Source organism: Macaca thibetana, chromosome X (genome assembly GCF_024542745.1).
Source record: "Macaca thibetana thibetana isolate TM-01 chromosome X, ASM2454274v1, whole genome shotgun sequence".
Lineage (NCBI taxonomy): Eukaryota > Metazoa > Chordata > Mammalia > Primates > Cercopithecidae > Macaca > Macaca thibetana.
The window spans coordinates 26,382,210-26,387,618 of record NC_065598.1 but is presented as its reverse complement, the minus strand read 5'-3'; the positions used below and the strand labels follow the sequence as shown (position 1 = coordinate 26,387,618).

Below are 5,409 nucleotides of genomic sequence, written 5' to 3'. Positions count from 1 at the left end.
CAAATATAGCCACTGTAATTCCCTTATGATTATTGTTTGTATGATATGTCCTTTTCCATCTTTTTAATTGTATTTGTGTATTAATATTCATCTCTTGAATTCTACACATACTTGTGCCTGTGTAGCCAGTTTTATGAAAATCTTGTGTGGAAAGCACAAGGAGTTCCCATGTTCCTCCTTCCCACCTCCCCTAGTTTCTCCTATTATTAACATACTGCATTAGTATGAAATATTTATATAATTAATGAACCAATATTGATATATTATTGATGAAAATCTATAATTTACACTGGGTCTCACTCTATGTTGTATATTGTGAGGTTTTTGACAAATGTATAATAACATACATCTACCACTACAGTTTTATATATAATAATGTCACTGCACTAAAAATCCCTGGACCTATTCATCCCTCTCTCCAACCTTGTGAACCCCTGCAACTACTGATCTTTTTACTGTTTCCATAGTTTTGTCTTTTACATCATCTCATTTAGTTATACAGTATGTGGCCTTTTCAAATTGACTCTTTCACATAGCGATATACATTTAAGTCTCCTCCATAAAATTTCATGGCTTCATAGCTCATTTCTTTTTTTATCACTGAATAATATTTATTGTCTGCATGTACCACTGTTTATATATTCACCTATTGAAAAATGTCATAGTTAATTCCAAGTTTTGGAAATTATGAATAAAGCTACTATAAATATTCATGTGTAGGTTATTCTGTGGTATATTAATCAGGCTTCTCCAGAGAAACAGAAAAAATAGGATGCATATATTTGTGTGTGTGTGTGTGTGTGTGTGTGTGTGTGTGTGTTTAAAGACAGAGAGGGAGGGATGGAGGCAGAAAGAGAAGGAGATATTATAAGAAAGTGGCTCACACGATGATTATGTTATGAAGGGTGAGAAGTCCCAAGATCTTGTAAGAAAGTTGGAGATCCAGTAGAGCCTGTGTGTATATCTAGTCTGAGTCCAAAGGCCTGAGAACCAGGAAAGCCAAAGGCATAATCTTCAGCCCAAAAGCACAGAGGCTCAATACCCCAAAAGAGCCAATGTTTTAGTTTGAAAAGACCAACACTCCCAGCTTAGCCAGTCAGCAAGGAGGAGTTTCCTCTTACTCAGCTTTTTATTATAGTCAGGTTTTCAGTTGATTGAATAAAGCCCACTCACATCAGGGAGGCTTATCTCTTTTACTCAGTTTACCTATTCATATGTTAATCTCATTCAGAAGTACCCTCACAGACATACCAGGGATAATGTTTGGCCAAATGTATAGGCACCGTGTGGCATCTTGGCTACTTCCAAGTTTGGGCAATTATGAATTAAGCTTTTATAAACATTTATAGACAAATTGTGTTCAAACTGTCTTCAAAAGCAGCTGTATTATTTTGCATTTCCACCAGCAATGAATGAGAGGTCTTCTTGCTCCACATTCTCACCATGATTTCCTGTTGTCAGCACTTTAAACTTTAACCATTCTAAGAGGTATGTACTGGTATCTTATTGTTGTTTTAATTTGCAATTCTCTATGACATGTGATCTTGAACATCTTTTCATATGCTTATTTGATATTCGTTTATCATCCTTGTTGCTATATCTCTTCAGATCACAACTGAATTTTGGCAAACAGAAAAATAAAACTGGAGCCTTATTTCAACACTATATACCAAAGTCAATTCAAAATGGATTAAAAACTTAAACATTCCTGCATTAGTGTGCTCAGGAAAATTGTCAACAAGTAAAAGAAAGAAAGAAAGAGAGAGAGAGAGAGAGAAAGAGAGAAAGAAAGAAAGAAAGAGAAAGAGAGAAAGAGAGAAAGAAATAAAAGAAAGAAAACATAGGGGAAACATACAAGACATTGTGTGTGGGTAATGATATTTTGGATTTGATCCCAAAAACACAGACAACAAAATTAAATATAGACAAATGCTATTACATCAAACTGAAAAGCTTCTTAGTTCATGATGTGTAGCTAAAACAAACAAACTAAAAAGCTTCTGCACAGCAAAGGAAACAATCACCAGAGTAAAGAGACAACCTACGGAATGGGAGAAAATATTTGCAAGCCAGACATCTGACAAGGGGTTAATATCCAATACATATAAGAAACTCAAACAACTCAATAGCCATAAAACAAACAAACGAAAAAGCAATTAAGACCTGCTTTCTGCTGACCAAGTCTTTTTCCTTACCCCTCCCTAATAAGAAGGAAGAAAAAAGGCAATTAAAAAAATGGGTAACTCCTCCTTAGTATAGTGGTAAAATATAAACATTAAAAAAGTTTTGGGGCCAGTTCGGCGGCTCACACCTGTAATCCCAGCACTTTTGAAGGTCAAGGTGGGCAGGTCGCCTGAACCCAGGAGTTAGAGACCAGCCTGGGCAACATGGCAAAACAGTTTAAAAAAAAAAACCCAAAACATTAACTGGGCTTCAGCCATGTGTGTCACTGCACTTGAGAATGGGTGACAGAGTGAGACCCTGTCTCAAAAAAAAAAAAAAAAAAAAAAGCTTTAAGTTGTAAAAATGGGTAAGATCAAAAGAGAAGGAAAGAAAAACATGTGTCAGGAACCTGAATAGACATTTCCAGTGATGTTTTTAAAGCCATGAACTCATTTTGGCACAAAGGCTTTAGCATATGCAGTCATTTACAAAATTTGTTTGTAAAGCCATCGTATAAAAATGTGAATTTTCTCACCTGAGTACATGACAAGAAAATGCGGAAATCAATATATAAATCAAATCATCTGTACTGGCACTGTTAATCTAGAAGAAGGTGGTTGCATCGAGAATAGCAAGAATTTAGACCAGCTTATTGAAGTGGGAAAAGAAAAAAAAAGAGCTTCAGAGGTAGGCTTTGCCTCTTAAAAAAATTAAAAATATAGGTCACTGTCAGTGTTGTGCTTGGGAGTTAGGAGTCAAAAACAAACAAACAAACAAACGAAGTCATCGTCTATGAAAAGATAAAAGAAAAAGACTTTGCATCCATTGAAGTATGCAAAAAAGAAAACAATTTTTAAATAAAATAAAGTGGATATATTTGGGAGCTTAGCAATGGACATATAGAACGGAGTGATAGACACTGGAGTCTCCAAAAGGTGGGAGGATGGCAGGGGTATGAGGGATGAAATCCTACCTATTGGGTACAATGTTCACTATTCTGGTGATGAGGATGCTACGCAATATACTTCACCACTATGCAATATATCAAAGCAACAAAACTGCACTTGTACTCCTAAATCCATAAAAATAAAAAATTATCTTGGCTGAGACCTCTTTAAAAAATAATAAAATAAAATAAAATTTTTAAAAGAGAGAGAATAGTAAGAACAGAGCAAGGACATTTAGTCTATACTTTCAAATGGACTTGATCATTTGAAACAATAAAGTTGTTCATTGAATCTTCACAGAGTATTATAAAAATGTTGTTCATTTGCAGAATTTCCCAACAAGTTAGTATAGATTACATGCTCCTTGATAAAAGCAACAATAAATTTAATTTTTTTTCTTTAGTATTTGCTTTAAGTGAAAAATCCTGAATTTCTTCAGAGGAGGTATAAAAGAGGGAGAGGGAGAAACCTTTAAAACTTGTAGGGATTTCCGATGCCAGTAAACCATGAAATATGAGAGTATATTTAGCAATCATGGTGATTTAGCTCATGGTAATTGGCATATGTATAACTATAATTTGCATTCCAGTTATTTAAACTGAGACATTCTTGATCAGGTTGAACACATTGTGAGTAGAAGATCTCTTTCCCCAGGAAATAGGATGGAGAGAGTCTTCGGAGAATGGCCTCACTGAACTGGTAAGTCAGCTTCCTCTGGATTTTGGTAATTTCCTGTCTTCTTCCGTAATTTCTCAGTGCCCTGGCCATTTTCTGGTAAGTCGTGGTCTTCCTGTTGCCTTTTCTTTTCCCCCAAAGCTCGGCAAGTTTTTCTTTGTTTTTTGATACAAACCGAAAGATGCCTTTGGTTTTATCTACCCACTGAATACAAGATGCCATCTCAGGATTACACGGGGATCCGTGAAGGTATTCAAACAGTCGGAGCTTCTTCCTGCCTTTTCCCCCCTTTTGCTGGAGAATAGTGGGTTGTACCAGCTGGTTTTCAGTTATGTTCTGCAGAGATTGATGAATATTTCCTTCAAAACAGAAGTCCGCAGCACTGTTAATTACCGTTCTCCAATTATAGACAGTCTCCTCTGTAGGCAACACTCCATAGCAACTGGAATTTCCTTTGACATGAGGACAATGGTTGATTAAAGCCAGGTAATTTTTGTAATCTGGCTAGTACTGAAGATCTCCAGTTGAATGTTGCCTCAGAACCTCAAAAGCATCCTCAAATGCTTGACCCAGCTTATCTTATTCAACACATGTCATATTTCATTAATAAATTGACAATTCTGTTCCTTAGCAATTGTTGCCAGAAGACACTTCAACCCTTTATAGAGATGTTTCATTAATATCAGAATGGTAAATTCAATGGTAGACTCTCATGAAAATAAAAAAGTATTTTCCAGTGCAATGGCTCTGATGAAAAAATAGTAATAATTTTTTAAAAATTAGAATTGTTAACACACAACCATCAAGAACACACTGGCAGAGTTGCATTAAATAGCTGTTTTTAAAGGAAGTTTTTCAAAAGGGGAATTTTTTTAAAAGATACAGTGCCTTCACAATTTCTATTTCATTATATGACCAGTAGACACCAGGGGCTATTATTTTGAAGAGGCACATAGTAGTTTGCATCCCATCAGCCAAAAAAAAAAAAAAAAAAGTTTTCCCATTTTTTAATTGTTTTTCTTATTGTTAAAATTTAAGAGTTCTTAGCATATTTTGGATATCAGTCCTTTAATATATTTGTGTTTAAAAAATATTTTCTTACAGTCTGTAGTTTGTCTTTTCAGTCTCTTAACCATGCCTTTTTCAGGGCAGAAGTTTTTAATTTTAAGGAATACCAATTTATCACTTGTTTGTTTTCATAGGCTGTGCTTTTGCTGTTGTATTTAAGAGGTCATTACCGAACTGAAGGTTACCTATATTTTCTCCTATGTTACATTCCAGGAATTTCACCGTTTTGTGTTTTATATTTAGGTTTATAGTAGGTATAAGTTAACTTTTGTGAAAGCTATATGATTTATGTCTAGTTGCATTGCCATTTTGCACATGGATATTCAGATTTTCTAGCACCATTTGTTTAAAAGACTATCATTTTCCTTTACTAATTGCCCTTACTCCTTTATCAAAGATCAGTTGACTATATGTGCATGTATTTATTTATAGGTTCTATATTCTACTCCACTGATAGAGTTGTCTATTATCTTACCAATACCATGCAATTATATCTTAATTATTATAGCTTTGTTGTAAATCTTGAAGTTGGGTAGTGTGGAACCTCCAACTTTGT

The 5,409-nt window shown here is 34.7% G+C and overlaps 1 pseudogene; it reads right to left on the bottom strand.

Annotated features, from left to right (window-relative positions):
- Positions 1–3,635: 3,635 nt before the first annotated feature.
- Positions 3,636–4,503, bottom strand: LOC126946884 (transcription factor Spi-C-like; annotated as a pseudogene).
- Positions 4,504–5,409: the final 906 nt, after the last annotated feature.